The sequence below is a fragment of the Ambystoma mexicanum genome, chromosome 1p (assembly GCF_040938575.1).
Source record: "Ambystoma mexicanum isolate Mex_15411 chromosome 1p, UKY_AmexF1_1, whole genome shotgun sequence".
NCBI lineage: Eukaryota > Metazoa > Chordata > Amphibia > Caudata > Ambystomatidae > Ambystoma > Ambystoma mexicanum.
In genome coordinates this window covers 231,841,159-231,858,365 of record NC_090921.1, presented here as the reverse complement: position 1 = coordinate 231,858,365, position 17,207 = coordinate 231,841,159, and the positions used below count along the sequence as shown (strand labels likewise).

The 17,207-nt window shown below is 51.0% G+C and overlaps 24 non-coding genes across 24 annotated transcripts; all 24 read left to right on the top strand.

Moving 5' to 3' along the window:
- The first annotated feature begins 286 nt into the window (after nucleotides 1-286).
- On the top strand, nucleotides 287-357 carry TRNAG-GCC (transfer RNA glycine (anticodon GCC)). The gene has a single exon. It is a non-coding gene; the product is annotated as a tRNA-Gly (tRNA).
- A 350-nt stretch (nucleotides 358-707) lies between these two features.
- TRNAG-CCC (transfer RNA glycine (anticodon CCC)) lies at nucleotides 708-778 on the top strand. The gene has a single exon. It is a non-coding gene; the product is annotated as a tRNA-Gly (tRNA).
- A 565-nt stretch (nucleotides 779-1,343) lies between these two features.
- Nucleotides 1,344-1,414, top strand: TRNAG-GCC (transfer RNA glycine (anticodon GCC)). The gene has a single exon. It is a non-coding gene; the product is annotated as a tRNA-Gly (tRNA).
- Nucleotides 1,415-1,763: 349 nt separating this feature from the next.
- Nucleotides 1,764-1,834, top strand: TRNAG-CCC (transfer RNA glycine (anticodon CCC)). Its single transcript has one exon. It is a non-coding gene; the product is annotated as a tRNA-Gly (tRNA).
- A 976-nt stretch (nucleotides 1,835-2,810) lies between these two features.
- TRNAG-CCC (transfer RNA glycine (anticodon CCC)) lies at nucleotides 2,811-2,881 on the top strand. The gene has a single exon. It is a non-coding gene; the product is annotated as a tRNA-Gly (tRNA).
- Nucleotides 2,882-3,446: 565 nt separating this feature from the next.
- Nucleotides 3,447-3,517, top strand: TRNAG-GCC (transfer RNA glycine (anticodon GCC)). Its single transcript has one exon. It is a non-coding gene; the product is annotated as a tRNA-Gly (tRNA).
- Nucleotides 3,518-3,858: 341 nt separating this feature from the next.
- Nucleotides 3,859-3,929, top strand: TRNAG-CCC (transfer RNA glycine (anticodon CCC)). The gene has a single exon. It is a non-coding gene; the product is annotated as a tRNA-Gly (tRNA).
- Nucleotides 3,930-4,484: 555 nt separating this feature from the next.
- On the top strand, nucleotides 4,485-4,555 carry TRNAG-GCC (transfer RNA glycine (anticodon GCC)). Its single transcript has one exon. It is a non-coding gene; the product is annotated as a tRNA-Gly (tRNA).
- A 341-nt stretch (nucleotides 4,556-4,896) lies between these two features.
- Nucleotides 4,897-4,967, top strand: TRNAG-CCC (transfer RNA glycine (anticodon CCC)). Its single transcript has one exon. It is a non-coding gene; the product is annotated as a tRNA-Gly (tRNA).
- Nucleotides 4,968-5,532: 565 nt separating this feature from the next.
- TRNAG-GCC (transfer RNA glycine (anticodon GCC)) lies at nucleotides 5,533-5,603 on the top strand. The gene has a single exon. It is a non-coding gene; the product is annotated as a tRNA-Gly (tRNA).
- A 349-nt stretch (nucleotides 5,604-5,952) lies between these two features.
- TRNAG-CCC (transfer RNA glycine (anticodon CCC)) lies at nucleotides 5,953-6,023 on the top strand. Its single transcript has one exon. It is a non-coding gene; the product is annotated as a tRNA-Gly (tRNA).
- A 976-nt stretch (nucleotides 6,024-6,999) lies between these two features.
- TRNAG-CCC (transfer RNA glycine (anticodon CCC)) lies at nucleotides 7,000-7,070 on the top strand. Its single transcript has one exon. It is a non-coding gene; the product is annotated as a tRNA-Gly (tRNA).
- Nucleotides 7,071-7,625: 555 nt separating this feature from the next.
- On the top strand, nucleotides 7,626-7,696 carry TRNAG-GCC (transfer RNA glycine (anticodon GCC)). Its single transcript has one exon. It is a non-coding gene; the product is annotated as a tRNA-Gly (tRNA).
- A 1,398-nt stretch (nucleotides 7,697-9,094) lies between these two features.
- On the top strand, nucleotides 9,095-9,165 carry TRNAG-CCC (transfer RNA glycine (anticodon CCC)). Its single transcript has one exon. It is a non-coding gene; the product is annotated as a tRNA-Gly (tRNA).
- A 555-nt stretch (nucleotides 9,166-9,720) lies between these two features.
- Nucleotides 9,721-9,791, top strand: TRNAG-GCC (transfer RNA glycine (anticodon GCC)). The gene has a single exon. It is a non-coding gene; the product is annotated as a tRNA-Gly (tRNA).
- Nucleotides 9,792-10,141: 350 nt separating this feature from the next.
- TRNAG-CCC (transfer RNA glycine (anticodon CCC)) lies at nucleotides 10,142-10,212 on the top strand. The gene has a single exon. It is a non-coding gene; the product is annotated as a tRNA-Gly (tRNA).
- A 565-nt stretch (nucleotides 10,213-10,777) lies between these two features.
- On the top strand, nucleotides 10,778-10,848 carry TRNAG-GCC (transfer RNA glycine (anticodon GCC)). Its single transcript has one exon. It is a non-coding gene; the product is annotated as a tRNA-Gly (tRNA).
- A 341-nt stretch (nucleotides 10,849-11,189) lies between these two features.
- TRNAG-CCC (transfer RNA glycine (anticodon CCC)) lies at nucleotides 11,190-11,260 on the top strand. Its single transcript has one exon. It is a non-coding gene; the product is annotated as a tRNA-Gly (tRNA).
- Nucleotides 11,261-12,411: 1,151 nt separating this feature from the next.
- Nucleotides 12,412-12,482, top strand: TRNAG-GCC (transfer RNA glycine (anticodon GCC)). The gene has a single exon. It is a non-coding gene; the product is annotated as a tRNA-Gly (tRNA).
- Nucleotides 12,483-13,880: 1,398 nt separating this feature from the next.
- TRNAG-CCC (transfer RNA glycine (anticodon CCC)) lies at nucleotides 13,881-13,951 on the top strand. Its single transcript has one exon. It is a non-coding gene; the product is annotated as a tRNA-Gly (tRNA).
- A 976-nt stretch (nucleotides 13,952-14,927) lies between these two features.
- TRNAG-CCC (transfer RNA glycine (anticodon CCC)) lies at nucleotides 14,928-14,998 on the top strand. The gene has a single exon. It is a non-coding gene; the product is annotated as a tRNA-Gly (tRNA).
- Nucleotides 14,999-15,553: 555 nt separating this feature from the next.
- Nucleotides 15,554-15,624, top strand: TRNAG-GCC (transfer RNA glycine (anticodon GCC)). The gene has a single exon. It is a non-coding gene; the product is annotated as a tRNA-Gly (tRNA).
- A 350-nt stretch (nucleotides 15,625-15,974) lies between these two features.
- Nucleotides 15,975-16,045, top strand: TRNAG-CCC (transfer RNA glycine (anticodon CCC)). Its single transcript has one exon. It is a non-coding gene; the product is annotated as a tRNA-Gly (tRNA).
- Nucleotides 16,046-16,610: 565 nt separating this feature from the next.
- TRNAG-GCC (transfer RNA glycine (anticodon GCC)) lies at nucleotides 16,611-16,681 on the top strand. The gene has a single exon. It is a non-coding gene; the product is annotated as a tRNA-Gly (tRNA).
- The last annotated feature ends 526 nt before the right edge of the window (nucleotides 16,682-17,207 follow it).

The window sequence follows — 17,207 nt, the reverse complement described above, 5'->3', positions numbered from 1 at the left end:
GAAGTCTGGCTTTCCTGAGGCACGGTGCTCAGGGAACTGCATCCAGAGTAGCGACCCATACAAAGGCCACCCTCATCTACCAGTGTGCTTGCCTCTGTCCACTTTTCCTGTCTATAGAACCTGGCCGTTCGTGGCCAAGTGAGTGAGAAGGACTGCCAGGGCAGCGCAGCTCCCATTCACCCACCGGAGCTGGCGCCATCCTCATGTCACTGCAGTGCTCTGTTAAATCAGCTGCTCTGGGCTGCAATGGTCCAGAGCACTGTAGCGCCAGTGTGCAGCATGTAAGGCATTGGTGGTTCAGTGGTAGAATTCTCGCCTGCCACGCGGGAGGCCCGGGTTCGATTCCCGGCCAATGCATGAGCATTTTGCACATGTACCTTTCGTTGACTTTGAAGCATCGTGAAAAGGAAGAGATCAAACAAAAAAACAAGCCTTGATCGCCTTGCTTGCCTTATTTCTGCTACTAGCGATCACTCTGCTGATCCCTTTTAGTAGAAGGGGCCGCTGCGCCTTGACTGGAAGCAGGGCAATCTCAGATTATGCAAACAGCTCATAGAGGCCCAGCTCGAGTAGGTGCCAGTCTCACACGTCTGCAAAGGCCTTCAATGAGGCTTTCAGCAGAAGTCAAGAGTTTACGAGTGACCATTCGCATGGAACTGGCAGGTGTGTTAAATCAAGCGCTCTACCGCAGTAATGCTGCTTGTCAAGCATTGGTAGTTCAGTGGTAGAATTCTCGCTTCCCAAGCGGGAGGCCCGGGTTCGATTCCCGGCCAATGCATGGCACTTTTGTAGACGTGTCTCTTGATATTTTAAAAGGCATGGGAAAAGAAAAATGGAAACGGTAGATAAGATGATTGCATTGCTTGTCTGTTTTCTGCGCAAAGAAAGCACTCTGCTGCCCTCTTTTAGCAGAAGATGGAACTGCAGTTTCAACTTAAAGTGGGAAACCTTCTATTATGCAAATAATTCCCAGAAGACCCCAGAAGCCCAGATTGAAAGGGTGTCAGCCTCGTGTGGCTGCAAAGATATCCACTGAGTCCTGCAGTAGAAGTCTGGCTTTCCTGAGGCACGGTGCTCAGGAAACTGCACTCAGAGTAGCGACCCATACAAAGGCCACCCTCATCTACCAGTGTGCTTGCCTCTGTCCACTTTTCCTGTCTATAGAAACTGGCCGTTCGTGGCCGTTCGTGGCCAAGTGAGTGAGAAGGACTGCCAGGGCAGCGCAGCTCCCATTCACCCACCGGAGCTGGCGCCATCCTCATGTCACTGCAGTGCTCTGTTAAATCAGCTGCTCTGGGCTGCAATGCTCCAGAGCACTGTAGCGCCAGTGTGCAGCATGTAAGGCATTGGTGGTTCAGTGGTAGAATTCTCGCCTGCCACGCGGGAGGCCCGGGTTCGATTCCCGGCCAATGCATGAGCGTTTTGCACATGTACCTTTCGTTGACTTTGAAGCATCGTGAAAAGGAAGAGACGGAACAAAAAAACAAGCCTTGATTGCCTTGCTTGCCTTATTTCTGCTACTAGCGATCACTCTGCTGATCCCTTTTAGTAGAAGGGGCCGCTGCGCCTTGACTGGAAGCAGGGCAATCTCAGATTATGAAACAGCTCATAGAGGCCCAGCCCGAGTAGGTGCCAGTCTCACACGTCTGCAAAGGCCTTCAATGAGGCTTTCAGCAGAAGTCAAGAGTTTACGAGTGACCATTCGCATGGAACTGGCAGGTGTGTTAAATCAAGCGCTCTACCGCAGTAATGCTGCTTGTCAGGCATTGGTAGTTCAGTGGTAGAATTCTCGCTTCCCAAGCGGGAGGCCCGGGTTCGATTCCCGGCCAATGCATGGCACTTTTGTAGACGTGTCTCTTGATATTTTAAAAGGCATGGGAAAAGAAAAATGGAAACGGTAGATAAGATGATTGCATTGCTTGTCTGTTTTCTGCGCAAAGAAAGCACTCTGCTGCCCTCTTTTAGCAGAAGATGGAACTGCAGTTTCAACTTAAGGCGGGAAACCTTCTATTATGCAAATAATTCCCAGAAGACCCCAGAAGCCCAGATTGAAAGGGTGTCAGCCTCGTGTGGCTGCAAAGATATCCCCTGAGTCCTGCAGTAGAAGTCTGGCTTTCCTGAGGCACGGTGCTCAGGGAACTGCATCCAGAGTAGCGACCCATACAAAGGCCACCCTCATCTACCAGTGTGCTTGCCTCTGTCCACTTTTCCTGTCTATAGAACCTGGCCGTTCGTGGCCAAGTGAGTGAGAAGGACTGCCAGGGCAGCGCAGCTCCCATTCACCCACCGGAGCTGGCGCCATCCTCATGTCATTGCAGTGCTCTGTTAAATCAGCTGCTCTGGGCTGCAATGCTCCAGAGCACTGTAGCGCCAGTGTGCAGCATGTAAGGCATTGGTGGTTCAGTGGTAGAATTCTCGCCTGCCACGTGGGAGGCCCGGGTTCGATTCCCGGCCAATGCATGAGCGTTTTGCACATGTACCTTTCGTTGACTTTGAAGCATCGTGAAAAGGAAGAGACCGAACAAAAAAACAAGCCTTGATTGCCTTGCTTGCCTTATTTCTGCTACTAGCGATCACTCTGCTGATCCCTTTTAGTAGAAGGGGCCGCTGCGCCTTGACTGGAAGCAGGGCAATCTCAGATTATGCAAACAGCTCATAGAGGCCCAGCCCGAGTAGATGCCAGTCTCACACGTCTGCAAAGGCCTTCAATGAGGCTTTCAGCAGAAGTCAAGAGTTTACGAGTGACCATTCGCATGGAACTGGCAGGTGTGTTAAATCAAGCGCTCTACCGCAGTAATGCTGCTTGTCAGGCATTGGTAGTTCAGTGGTAGAATTCTCGCTTCCCAAGCGGGAGGCCCGGGTTCGATTCCCGGCCAATGCATGGCACTTTTGTAGACGTGTCTCTTGATATTTTAAAAGGCATGGGAAAAGAAAAATGGAAACGGTAGATAAGATGATTGCATTGCTTGTCTGTTTTCTGCGCAAAGAAAGCACTCTGCTGCCCTCTTTTAGCAGAAGATGGAACTGCAGTTTCAACTTAAGGCGGGAAACCTTCTATTATGCAAATAATTCCCAGAAGACCCCAGAAGCCCAGATTGAAAGGGTGTCAGCCTCGTGTGGCTGCAAAGATATCCCCTGAGTCCTGCAGTAGAAGTCTGGCTTTCCTGAGGCACGGTGCTCAGGGAACTGCACTCAGAGTAGCGACCCATACAAAGGCCACCCTCATCTACCAGTGTGCTTGCCTCTGTCCACTTTTCCTGTCTATAGAACCTGGCCGTTCGTGGCCGTTCGTGGCCAAGTGAGTGAGAAGGACTGCCAGGGCAGCGCAGCTCCCATTCACCCACCGGAGCTGGCGCCATCCTCATGTCACTGCAGTGCTCTGTTAAATCAGCTGCTCTGGGCTGCAATGCTCCAGAGCACTGTAGCGCCAGTGTGCAGCATGTAAGGCATTGGTGGTTCAGTGGTAGAATTCTCGCCTGCCACGCGGGAGGCCCGGGTTCGATTCCCGGCCAATGCATGAGCGTTTTGCACATGTACCTTTCGTTGACTTTGAAGCATCGTGAAAAGGAAGAGACCGAACAAAAAAACAAGCCTTGCTTGCCTTATTTCTGCTACTAGCGATCACTCTGCTGATCCCTTTTAGTAGAAGGGGCCGCTGCTCCTTGACTGGAAGCAGGGCAATCTCAGATTATGCAAACAGCTCATAGAGGCCCAGCCCGAGTAGGTGCCAGTCTCACACGTCTGCAAAGGCCTTCAATGAGGCTTTCAGCAGAAGTCAAGAGTTTACGAGTGACCATTCGCATGGAACTGGCAGGTGTGTTAAATCAAGCGCTCTACCGCAGTAATGCTGCTTGTCAGGCATTGGTAGTTCAGTGGTAGAATTCTCGCTTCCCAAGCGGGAGGCCCGGGTTCGATTCCCGGCCAATGCATGGCACTTTTGTAGACGTGTCTCTTGATATTTTAAAAGGCATGGGAAAAGAAAAATGGAAACGGTAGATAAGATGATTGCATTGCTTGTCTGTTTTCTGCGCAAAGAAAGCACTCTGCTGCCCTCTTTTAGCAGAAGATGGAACTGCAGTTTCAACTTAAGGCGGGAAACCTTCTATTATGCAAATAATTCCCAGAAGACCCCAGAAGCCCAGATTGAAAGGGTGTCAGCCTCGTGTGGCTGCAAAGATATCCCCTGAGTCCTGCAGTAGAAGTCTGGCTTTCCTGAGGCACGGTGCTCAGGGAACTGCACTCAGAGTAGCGACCCATACAAAGGCCACCCTCATCTACCAGTGTGCTTGCCTCTGTCCACTTTTCCTGTCTATAGAACCTGGCCGTTCGTGGCCAAGTGAGTGAGAAGGACTGCCAGGGCAGCGCAGCTCCCATTCACCCACCGGAGCTGGCGCCATCCTCATGTCACTGCAGTGCTCTGTTAAATCAGCTGCTCTGGGCTGCAATGGTCCAGAGCACTGTAGCGCCAGTGTGCAGCATGTAAGGCATTGGTGGTTCAGTGGTAGAATTCTCGCCTGCCACGCGGGAGGCCCGGGTTCGATTCCCGGCCAATGCATGAGCGTTTTGCACATGTACCTTTCGTTGACTTTGAAGCATCGTGAAAAGGAAGAGACCGAACAAAAAAACAAGCCTTGCTTGCCTTATTTCTGCTACTAGCGATCACTCTGCTGATCCCTTTTAGTAGAAGGGGCCGCTGCGCCTTGACTGGAAGCAGGGCAATCTCAGATTATGCAAACAGCTCATAGAGGCCCAGCCCGAGTAGGTGCCAGTCTCACACGTCTGCAAAGGCCTTCAATGAGGCTTTCAGCAGAAGTCAAGAGTTTACGAGTGACCATTCGCATGGAACTGGCAGGTGTGTTAAATCAAGCGCTCTACCGCAGTAATGCTGCTTGTCAGGCATTGGTAGTTCAGTGGTAGAATTCTCGCTTCCCAAGCGGGAGGCCCGGGTTCGATTCCCGGCCAATGCATGGCACTTTTGTAGACGTGTCTCTTGATATTTTAAAAGGCATGGGAAAAGAAAAATGGAAACGGTAGATAAGATGATTGCATTGCTTGTCTGTTTTCTGCGCAAAGAAAGCACTCTGCTGCCCTCTTTTAGCAGAAGATGGAACTGCAGTTTCAACTTAAGGCGGGAAACCTTCTATTATGCAAATAATTCCCAGAAGACCCCAGAAGCCCAGATTGAAAGGGTGTCAGCCTCGTGTGGCTGCAAAGATATCCCCTGAGTCCTGCAGTAGAAGTCTGGCTTTCCTGAGGCACGGTGCTCAGGGAACTGCACTCAGAGTAGCGACCCATACAAAGGCCACCCTCATCTACCAGTGTGCTTGCCTCTGTCCACTTTTCCTGTCTATAGAACCTGGCCGTTCGTGGCCGTTCGTGGCCAAGTGAGTGAGAAGGACTGCCAGGGCAGCGCAGCTCCCATTCACCCACCGGAGCTGGCGCCATCCTCATGTCACTGCAGTGCTCTGTTAAATCAACTGCTCTGGGCTGCAATGCTCCAGAGCACTGTAGCGCCAGTGTGCAGCATGTAAGGCATTGGTGGTTCAGTGGTAGAATTCTCGCCTGCCACGCGGGAGGCCCGGGTTCGATTCCCGGCCAATGCATGAGCGTTTTGCACATGTACCTTTCGTTGACTTTGAAGCATCGTGAAAAGGAAGAGACGGAACAAAAAAACAAGCCTTGATTGCCTTGCTTGCCTTATTTCTGCTACTAGCGATCACTCTGCTGATCCCTTTAAGTAGAAGGGGCCGCTGCGCCTTGACTGGAAGCAGGGCAATCTCAGATTATGAAACAGCTCATAGAGGCCCAGCCCGAGTAGGTGCCAGTCTCACACGTCTGCAAAGGCCTTCAATGAGGCTTTCAGCAGAAGTCAAGAGTTTACGAGTGACCATTCGCATGGAACTGGCAGGTGTGTTAAATCAAGCGCTCTACCGCAGTAATGCTGCTTGTCAGGCATTGGTAGTTCAGTGGTAGAATTCTCGCTTCCCAAGCGGGAGGCCCGGGTTCGATTCCCGGCCAATGCATGGCACTTTTGTAGACGTGTCTCTTGATATTTTAAAAGGCATGGGAAAAGAAAAATGGAAACGGTAGATAAGATGATTGCATTGCTTGTCTGTTTTCTGCGCAAAGAAAGCACTCTGCTGCCCTCTTTTAGCAGAAGATGGAACTGCAGTTTCAACTTAAGGCGGGAAACCTTCTATTATGCAAATAATTCCCAGAAGACCCCAGAAGCCCAGATTGAAAGGGTGTCAGCCTCGTGTGGCTGCAAAGATATCCCCTGAGTCCTGCAGTAGAAGTCTGGCTTTCCTGAGGCACGGTGCTCAGGGAACTGCATCCAGAGTAGCGACCCATACAAAGGCCACCCTCATCTACCAGTGTGCTTGCCTCTGTCCACTTTTCCTGTCTATAGAACCTGGCCGTTCGTGGCCAAGTGAGTGAGAAGGACTGCCAGGGCAGCGCAGCTCCCATTCACCCACCGGAGCTGGCGCCATCCTCATGTCACTGCAGTGCTCTGTTAAATCAGCTGCTCTGGGCTGCAATGCTCCAGAGCACTGTAGCGCCAGTGTGCAGCATGTAAGGCATTGGTGGTTCAGTGGTAGAATTCTCGCCTGCCACGTGGGAGGCCCGGGTTCGATTCCCGGCCAATGCATGAGCGTTTTGCACATGTACCTTTCGTTGACTTTGAAGCATCGTGAAAAGGAAGAGACCGAACAAAAAAACAAGCCTTGATTGCCTTGCTTGCCTTATTTCTGCTACTAGCGATCACTCTGCTGATCCCTTTTAGTAGAAGGGGCCGCTGCGCCTTGACTGGAAGCAGGGCAATCTCAGATTATGCAAACAGCTCATAGAGGCCCAGCCCGAGTAGGTGCCAGTCTCACACGTCTGCAAAGGCCTTCAATGAGGCTTTCAGCAGAAGTCAAGAGTTTACGAGTGACCATTCGCATGGAACTGGCAGGTGTGTTAAATCAAGCGCTCTACCGCAGTAATGCTGCTTGTCAGGCATTGGTAGTTCAGTGGTAGAATTCTCGCTTCCCAAGCGGGAGGCCCGGGTTCGATTCCCGGCCAATGCATGGCACTTTTGTAGACGTGTCTCTTGATATTTTAAAAGGCATGGGAAAAGAAAAATGGAAACGGTAGATAAGATGATTGCATTGCTTGTCTGTTTTCTGCGCAAAGAAAGCAATCTGCTGCCCTCTTTTAGCAGAAGATGGAACTGCAGTTTCAACTTAAGGCGGGAAACCTTCTATTATGCAAATAATTCCCAGAAGACCCCAGAAGCCCAGATTGAAAGGGTGTCAGCCTCGTGTGGCTGCAAAGATATCCCCTGAGTCCTGCAGTAGAAGTCTGGCTTTCCTGAGGCACGGTGCTCAGGGAACTGCACTCAGAGTAGCGACCCATACAAAGGCCACCCTCATCTACCAGTGTGCTTGCCTCTGTCCACTTTTCCTGTCTATAGAACCTGGCCGTTCGTGGCCAAGTGAGTGAGAAGGACTGCCAGGGCAGCGCAGCTCCCATTCACCCACCGGAGCTGGCGCCATCCTCATGTCACTGCAGTGCTCTGTTAAATCAGCTGCTCTGGGCTGCAATGGTCCAGAGCACTGTAGCGCCAGTGTGCAGCATGTAAGGCATTGGTGGTTCAGTGGTAGAATTCTCGCCTGCCACGCGGGAGGCCCGGGTTCGATTCCCGGCCAATGCATGAGCGTTTTGCACATGTACCTTTCGTTGACTTTGAAGCATCGTGAAAAGGAAGAGATCAAACAAAAAAACAAGCCTTGATTGCCTTGCTTGCCTTATTTCTGCTACTAGCGATCACTCTGCTGATCCCTTTTAGTAGAAGGGGCCCTTGCGCCTTGACTGGAAGCAGGGCAATCTCAGATTATGCAAACAGCTCATAGAGGCCCAGCCCGAGTAGGTGCCAGTCTCACACGTCTGCAAAGGCCTTCAATGAGGCTTTCAGCAGAAGTCAAGAGTTTACGAGTGACCATTCGCATGGAACTGGCAGGTGTGTTAAATCAAGCGCTCTACCGCAGTAATGCTGCTTGTCAAGCATTGGTAGTTCAGTGGTAGAATTCTCGCTTCCCAAGCGGGAGGCCGGGGTTCGATTCCCGGCCAATGCATGGCACTTTTGTAGACGTGTCTCTTGATATTTTAAAAGGCATGGGAAAAGAAAAATGGAAACGGTAGATAAGATGATTGCATTGCTTGTCTGTTTTCTGCGCAAAGAAAGCACTCTGCTGCCCTCTTTTAGCAGAAGATGGAACTGCAGTTTCAACTTAAGGCGGGAAACCTTCTATTATGCAAATAATTCCCAGAAGACCCCAGAAGCCCAGATTGAAAGGGTGTCAGCCTCGTGTGGCTGCAAAGATATCCCCTGAGTCCTGCAGTAGAAGTCTGGCTTTCCTTAGGCACGGTGCTCAGGGAACTGCACTCAGAGTAGCGACCCATACAAAGGCCACCCTCATCTACCAGTGTGCTTGCCTCTGTCCACTTTTCCTGTCTATAGAACCTGGCCGTTCGTGGCCGTTCGTGGCCAAGTGAGTGAGAAGGACTGCCAGGGCAGCGCAGCTCCCATTCACCCACCGGAGCTGGCGCCATCCTCATGTCACTGCAGTGCTCTGTTAAATCAGCTGCTCTGGGCTGCAATGCTCCAGAGCACTGTAGCGCCAGTGTGCAGCATGTAAGGCATTGGTGGTTCAGTGGTAGAATTCTCGCCTGCCACGCGGGAGACCCGGGTTCGATTCCCGGCCAATGCATGAGCGTTTTGCACATGTACCTTTCGTTGACTTTGAAGCATCGTGAAAAGGAAGAGACCGAACAAAAAAACAAGCCTTGCTTGCCTTATTTCTGCTACTAGCGATCACTCTGCTGATCCCTTTTAGTAGAAGGGGCCGCTGCTCCTTGACTGGAAGCAGGGCAATCTCAGATTATGCAAACAGCTCATAGAGGCCCAGCCCGAGTAGGTGCCAGTCTCACACGTCTGCAAAGGCCTTCAATGAGGCTTTCAGCAGAAGTCAAGAGTTTACGAGTGACCATTCGCATGGAACTGGCAGGTGTGTTAAATCAAGTGCTCTACCGCAGTAATGCTGCTTGTCAGGCATTGGTAGTTCAGTGGTAGAATTCTCGCTTCCCAAGCGGGAGGCCCGGGTTCGATTCCCGGCCAATGCATGGCACTTTTGTAGACGTGTCTCTTGATATTTTAAAAGGCATGGGAAAAGAAAAATGGAAACGGTAGATAAGATGATTGCATTGCTTGTCTGTTTTCTGCGCAAAGAAAGCACTCTGCTGCCCTCTTTTAGCAGAAGATGGAACTGCAGTTTCAACTTAAGGCGGGAAACCTTCTATTATGCAAATAATTCCCAGAAGACCCCAGAAGCCCAGATTGAAAGGGTGTCAGCCTCGTGTGGCTGCAAAGATATCCCCTGAGTCCTGCAGTAGAAGTCTGGCTTTCCTGAGGCACGGTGCTCAGGGAACTGCACTCAGAGTAGCGACCCATACAAAGGCCACCCTCATCTACCAGTGTGCTTGCCTCTGTCCACTTTTCCTGTCTATAGAACCTGGCCGTTCGTGGCCAAGTGAGTGAGAAGGACTGCCAGGGCAGCGCAGCTCCCATTCACCCACCGGAGCTGGCGCCATCCTCATGTCACTGCAGTGCTCTGTTAAATCAGCTGCTCTGGGCTGCAATGGTCCAGAGCACTGTAGCGCCAGTGTGCAGCATGTAAGGCATTGGTGGTTCAGTGGTAGAATTCTCGCCTGCCACGCGGGAGGCCCGGGTTCGATTCCCGGCCAATGCATGAGCGTTTTGCACATGTACCTTTCGTTGACTTTGAAGCATCGTGAAAAGGAAGAGATCAAACAAAAAAACAAGCCTTGATTGCCTTGCTTGCCTTATTTCTGCTACTAGCGATCACTCTGCTGATCCCTTTTAGTAGAAGGGGCCGCTGCGCCTTGACTGGAAGCAGGGAAATCTCAGATTATGCAAACAGCTCATAGAGGCCCAGCTCGAGTAGGTGCCAGTCTCACACGTCTGCAAAGGCCTTCAATGAGGCTTTCAGCAGAAGTCAAGAGTTTACGAGTGACCATTCGCATGGAACTGGCAGGTGTGTTAAATCAAGCGCTCTACCGCAGTAATGCTGCTTGTCAAGCATTGGTAGTTCAGTGGTAGAATTCTCGCTTCCCAAGCGGGAGGCCCGGGTTCGATTCCCGGCCAATGCATGGCACTTTTGTAGACGTGTCTCTTGATATTTTAAAAGGCATGGGAAAAGAAAAATGGAAACGGTAGATAAGATGATTGCATTGCTTGTCTGTTTTCTGCGCAAAGAAAGCACTCTGCTGCCCTCTTTTAGCAGAAGATGGAACTGCAGTTTCAACTTAAGGCGGGAAACCTTCTATTATGCAAATAATTCCCAGAAGACCCCAGAAGCCCAGATTGAAAGGGTGTCAGCCTCGTGTGGCTGCAAAGATATCCACTGAGTCCTGCAGTAGAAGTCTGGCTTTCCTGAGGCACGGTGCTCAGGGAACTGCACTCAGAGTAGCGACCCATACAAAGGCCACCCTCATCTACCAGTGTGCTTGCCTCTGTCCACTTTTCCTGTCTATAGAAACTGGCCGTTCGTGGCCGTTCGTGGCCAAGTGAGTGAGAAGGACTGCCAGGGCAGCGCAGCTCCCATTCACCCACCGGAGCTGGCGCCATCCTCATGTCACTGCAGTGCTCTGTTAAATCAGCTGCTCTGGGCTGCAATGGTCCAGAGCACTGTAGCGCCAGTGTGCAGCATGTAAGGCATTGGTGGTTCAGTGGTAGAATTCTCGCCTGCCACGCGGGAGGCCCGGGTTCGATTCCCGGCCAATGCATGAGCGTTTTGCACATGTACCTTTCGTTGACTTTGAAGCATCGTGAAAAGGAAGAGACCGAACAAAAAAACAAGCCTTGCTTGCCTTATTTCTGCTACTAGCGATCACTCTGCTGATCCCTTTTAGTAGAAGGGGCCGCTGCGCCTTGACTGGAAGCAGGGCAATCTCAGATTATGCAAACAGCTCATAGAGGCCCAGCCCGAGTAGGTGCCAGTCTCACACGTCTGCAAAGGCCTTCAATGAGGCTTTCAGCAGAAGTCAAGAGTTTACGAGTGACCATTCGCATGGAACTGGCAGGTGTGTTAAATCAAGCGCTCTACCGCAGTAATGCTGCTTGTCAGGCATTGGTAGTTCAGTGGTAGAATTCTCGCTTCCCAAGCGGGAGGCCCGGGTTCGATTCCCGGCCAATGCATGGCACTTTTGTAGACGTGTCTCTTGATATTTTAAAAGGCATGGGAAAAGAAAAATGGAAACGGTAGATAAGATGATTGCATTGCTTGTCTGTTTTCTGCGCAAAGAAAGCACTCTGCTGCCCTCTTTTAGCAGAAGATGGAACTGCAGTTTCAACTTAAGGCGGGAAACCTTCTATTATGCAAATAATTCCCAGAAGACCCCAGAAGCCCAGATTGAAAGGGTGTCAGCCTCGTGTGGCTGCAAAGATATCCCCTGAGTCCTGCGGTAGAAGTCTGGCTTTCCTGAGGCACGGTGCTCAGGGAACTGCACTCAGAGTAGCGACCCATACAAAGGCCACCCTCATCTACCAGTGTGCTTGCCTCTGTCCACTTTTCCTGTCTATAGAACCTGGCCGTTCGTGGCCGTTCTGCAAAGGCCTTCAATGAGGCTTTCAGCAGAAGTCAAGAGTTTACGAGTGACCATTCGCATGGAACTGGCAGGTGTGTTAAATCAAGCGCTCTACCGCAGTAATGCTGCTTGTCAGGCATTGGTAGTTCAGTGGTAGAATTCTCGCTTCCCAAGCGGGAGGCCCGGGTTCCATTCCTGGCCAATGCATGGCACTTTTGTAGACGTGTCTCTTGATATTTTAAAAGGCATGGGAAAAGAAAAATGGAAACGGTAGATAAGATGATTGCATTGCTTGTCTGTTTTCTGCGCAAAGAAAGCACTCTGCTGCCCTCTTTTAGCAGAAGATGGAACTGCAGTTTCAACTTAAGGCGGGAAACCTTCTATTATGCAAATAATTCCCAGAAGACCCCAGAAGCCCAGATTGAAAGGGTGTCAGCCTCGTGTGGCTGCAAAGATATCCCCTGAGTCCTGCGGTAGAAGTCTGGCTTTCCTGAGGCACGGTGCTCAGGGAACTGCATCCAGAGTAGCGACCCATACAAAGGCCACCCTCATCTACCAGTGTGCTTGCCTCTGTCCACTTTTCCTGTCTATAGAACCTGGCCGTTCGTGGCCAAGTGAGTGAGAAGGACTGCCAGGGCAGCGCAGCTCCCATTCACCCACCGGAGCTGGCGCCATCCTCATGTCACTGCAGTGCTCTGTTAAATCAGCTGCTCTGGGCTGCAATGGTCCAGAGCACTGTAGCGCCAGTGTGCAGCATGTAAGGCATTGGTGGTTCAGTGGTAGAATTCTCGCCTGCCACGCGGGAGGCCCGGGTTCGATTCCCGGCCAATGCATGAGCATTTTGCACATGTACCTTTCGTTGACTTTGAAGCATCGTGAAAAGGAAGAGATCAAACAAAAACACAAGCCTTGATCGCCTTGCTTGCCTTATTTCTGCTACTAGCGATCACTCTGCTGATCCCTTTTAGTAGAAGGGGCCGCTGCGCCTTGACTGGAAGCAGGGCAATCTCAGATTATGCAAACAGCTCATAGAGGCCCAGCTCGAGTAGGTGCCAGTCTCACACGTCTGCAAAGGCCTTCAATGAGGCTTTCAGCAGAAGTCAAGAGTTTACGAGTGACCATTCGCATGGAACTGGCAGGTGTGTTAAATCAAGCGCTCTACCGCAGTAATGCTGCTTGTCAAGCATTGGTAGTTCAGTGGTAGAATTCTCGCTTCCCAAGCGGGAGGCCCGGGTTCGATTCCCAGCCAATGCATGGCACTTTTGTAGACGTGTCTCTTGATATTTTAAAAGGCATGGGAAAAGAAAAATGGAAACGGTAGATAAGATGATTGCATTGCTTGTCTGTTTTCTGCGCAAAGAAAGCACTCTGCTGCCCTCTTTTAGCAGAAGATGGAACTGCAGTTTCAACTTAAGGCGGGAAACCTTCTATTATGCAAATAATTCCCAGAAGACCCCAGAAGCCCAGATTGAAAGGGTGTCAGCCTCGTGTGGCTGCAAAGATATCCACTGAGTCCTGCAGTAGAAGTCTGGCTTTCCTGAGGCACGGTGCTCAGGGAACTGCACTCAGAGTAGCGACCCATACAAAGGCCACCCTCATCTACCAGTGTGCTTGCCTCTGTCCACTTTTCCTGTCTATAGAACCTGGCCGTTCGTGGCCGTTCGTGGCCAAGTGAGTGAGAAGGACTGCCAGGGCAGCGCAGCTCCCATTCACCCACCGGAGCTGGCGCCATCCTCATGTCACTGCAGTGCTCTGTTAAATCAGCTGCTCTGGGCTGCAATGGTCCAGAGCACTGTAGCGCCAGTGTGCAGCATGTAAGGCATTGGTGGTTCAGTGGTAGAATTCTCGCCTGCCACGCGGGAGGCCCGGGTTCGATTCCAGGCCAATGCATGAGCGTTTTGCACATGTACCTTTCGTTGACTTTGAAGCATCGTGAAAAGGAAGAGACCGAACAAAAAAACAAGCCTTGCTTGCCTTATTTCTGCTACTAGCGATCACTCTGCTGATCCCTTTTAGTAGAAGGGGCCGCTGCGCCTTGACTGGAAGCAGGGCAATCTCAGATTATGCAAACAGCTCATAGAGGCCCAGCCCGAGTAGGTGCCAGTCTCACACGTCTGCAAAGGCCTTCAATGAGGCTTTCAGCAGAAGTCAAGAGTTTACGAGTGACCATTCGCATGGAACTGGCAGGTGTGTTAAATCAAGCGCTCTACCGCAGTAATGCTGCTTGTCAGGCATTGGTAGTTCAGTGGTAGAATTCTCGCTTCCCAAGCGGGAGGCCCGGGTTCGATTCCCGGCCAATGCATGGCACTTTTGTAGACGTGTCTCTTGATATTTTAAAAGGCATGGGAAAAGAAAAATGGAAACGGTAGATAAGATGATTGCATTGCTTGTCTGTTTTCTGCGCAAAGAAAGCACTCTGCTGCCCTCTTTTAGCAGAAGATGGAACTGCAGTTTCAACTTAAGGCGGGAAACCTTCTATTATGCAAATAATTCCCAGAAGACCCCAGAAGCCCAGATTGAAAGGGTGTCAGCCTCGTGTGGCTGCAAAGATATCCCCTGAGTCCTGCAGTAGAAGTCTGGCTTTCCTGAGGCACGGTGCTCAGGGAACTGCACTCAGAGTAGCGACCCATACAAAGGCCACCCTCATCTACCAGTGTGCTTGCCTCTGTCCACTTTTCCTGTCTATAGAACCTGGCCGTTCGTGGCCAAGTGAGTGAGAAGGACTGCCAGGGCAGCGCAGCTCCCATTCACCCACCGGAGCTGGCGCCATCCTCATGTCACTGCAGTGCTCTGTTAAATCAGCTGCTCTGGGCTGCAATGGTCCAGAGCACTGTAGCGCCAGTGTGCAGCATGTAAGGCATTGGTGGTTCAGTGGTAGAATTCTCACCTGCCACGCGGGAGGCCCGGGTTCGATTCCCGGCCAATGCATGAGCGTTTTGCACATGTACCTTTCGTTGACTTTGAAGCATCGTGAAAAGGAAGAGATCAAACAAAAAAACAAGCCTTGATTGCCTTGCTTGCCTTATTTCTGCTACTAGCGATCACTCTGCTGATCCCTTTTAGTAGAAGGGGCCGCTGCGCCTTGACTGGAAGCAGGGCAATCTCAGATTATGCAAACAGCTCATAGAGGCCCAGCCCGAGTAGGTGCCAGTCTCACACGTCTGCAAAGGCCTTCAATGAGGCTTTCAGCAGAAGTCAAGAGTTTACGAGTGACCATTCGCATGGAACTGGCAGGTGTGTTAAATCAAGCGCTCTACCGCAGTAATGCTGCTTGTCAAGCATTGGTAGTTCAGTGGTAGAATTCTCGCTTCCCAAGCGGGAGGCCCGGGTTCGATTCCCGGCCAATGCATGGCACTTTTGTAGACGTGTCTCTTGATATTTTAAAAGGCATGGGAAAAGAAAAATGGAAACGGTAGATAAGATGATTGCATTGCTTGTCTGTTTTCTGCGCAAAGAAAGCACTCTGCTGCCCTCTTTTAGCAGAAGATGGAACTGCAGTTTCAACTTAAGGCGGGAAACCTTCTATTATGCAAATAATTCCCAGAAGACCCCAGAAGCAGAGATTGAAAGGGTGTCAGCCTCGTGTGGCTGCAAAGATATCCCCTGAGTCCTGCAGTAGAAGTCTGGCTTTCCTGAGGCACGGTGCTCAGGGAACTGCACTCAGAGTAGCGACCCATACAAAGGCCACCCTCATCTACCAGTGTGCTTGCCTCTGTCCACTTTTCCTGTCTATAGAACCTGGCCGTTCGTGGCCAAGTGAGTGAGAAGGACTGCCAGGGCAGCGCAGCTCCCATTCACCCACCGGAGCTGGCGCCATCCTCATGTCACTGCAGTGCTCTGTTAAATCAGCTGCTCTGGGCTGCAATGGTCCAGAGCACTGTAGCGCCAGTGTGCAGCATGTAAGGCATTGGTGGTTCAGTGGTAGAATTCTCGCCTGCCACGCGGGAGGCCCGGGTTCGATTCCCGGCCAATGCATGAGCGTTTTGCACATGTACCTTTCGTTGACTTTGAAGCATCGTGAAAAGGAAGAGATCAAACAAAAAAACAAGCCTTGATTGCCTTGCTTGCCTTATTTCTGCTACTAGCGATCACTCTGCTGATCCCTTTTAGTAGAAGGGGCCGCTGCGCCTTGACTGGAAGCAGGGCAATCTCAGATTATGCAAACAGCTCATAGAGGCCCAGCTCGAGTAGGTGCCAGTCTCACACGTCTGCAAAGGCCTTCAATGAGGCTTTCAGCAGAAGTCAAGAGTTTACGAGTGACCATTCGCATGGAACTGGCAGGTGTGTTAAATCAAGCGCTCTACCGCAGTAATGCTGCTTGTCAAGCATTGGTAGTTCAGTGGTAGAATTCTCGCTTCCCAAGCGGGAGGCCCGGGTTCGATTCCCGGCCAATGCATGGCACTTTTGTAGACGTGTCTCTTGATATTTTAAAAGGCATGGGAAAAGAAAAATGGAAACGGTAGATAAGATGATTGCATTGCTTGTCTGTTTTCTGCGCAAAGAAAGCACTCTGCTGCCCTCTTTTAGCAGAAGATGGAACTGCAGTTTCAACTTAAGGCGGGAAACCTTCTATTATGCAAATAATTCCCAGAAGACCCCAGAAGCCCAGATTGAAAGGGTGTCAGCCTCGTGTGGCTGCAAAGATATCCACTGAGTCCTGCAGTAGAAGTCTGGCTTTCCTGAGGCACGGTGCTCAGGGAACTGCACTCAGAGTAGCGACCCATACAAAGGCCACCCTCATCTACCAGTGTGCTTGCCTCTGTCCACTTTTCCTGTCTATAGAAACTGGCCGTTCGTGGCCGTTCGTGGCCAAGTGAGTGAGAAGGACTGCCAGGGCAGCGCAGCTCCCATTCACCCACCGGAGCTGGCGCCATCCTCATGTCACTGCAGTGCTCTGTTAAATCAGCTGCTCTGGGCTGCAATGGTCCAGAGCACTGTAGCGCCAGTGTGCAGCATGTAAGGCATTGGTGGTTCAGTGGTAGAATTCTCGCCTGCCACGCGGGAGGCCCGGGTTCGATTCCCGGCCAATGCATGCCGGAAGGGGAGAGAATTACCAAATTCCTCTCACCTCTCTTCCTGGACAACTGCAGAACTTTGACGGGAAGGAAATTCCCGTTGAGGGGACTGCAGATTTGGACATTAAAATTGGGCGACACAAGTTGAAACACCCGGTCATAGTTGTGACTCCAGAGGGCACCCCTTGTTTACTAGGGAATGACCTCCTGAGAAGGTTGTCACCCCTAATAGATTGCGTAAACAAGGTCCTCTGGACCCAGACTAGCCGACCAATAAAATTAAAACAGAGTGTCAACCATGTTAGTTTAAACGGCACCTGCCACATGGTTGAACAAAAATCTGACCAAGTAGAATTCCACTTCCAGAATAGCCAAATTCCAGACGTGACAGTAATAGCAGTAGGACAACAGACTGGTGATGGGGGGTCCTCTCTATTTCTGAAAATCAACCTTCCTTCCAGTTTAAGGTGGTATTCCACACTGGAAGGAAACACTCTGAGATTCTATACTAATCCACAATCAGAAACTCCCACTCCTATAGTC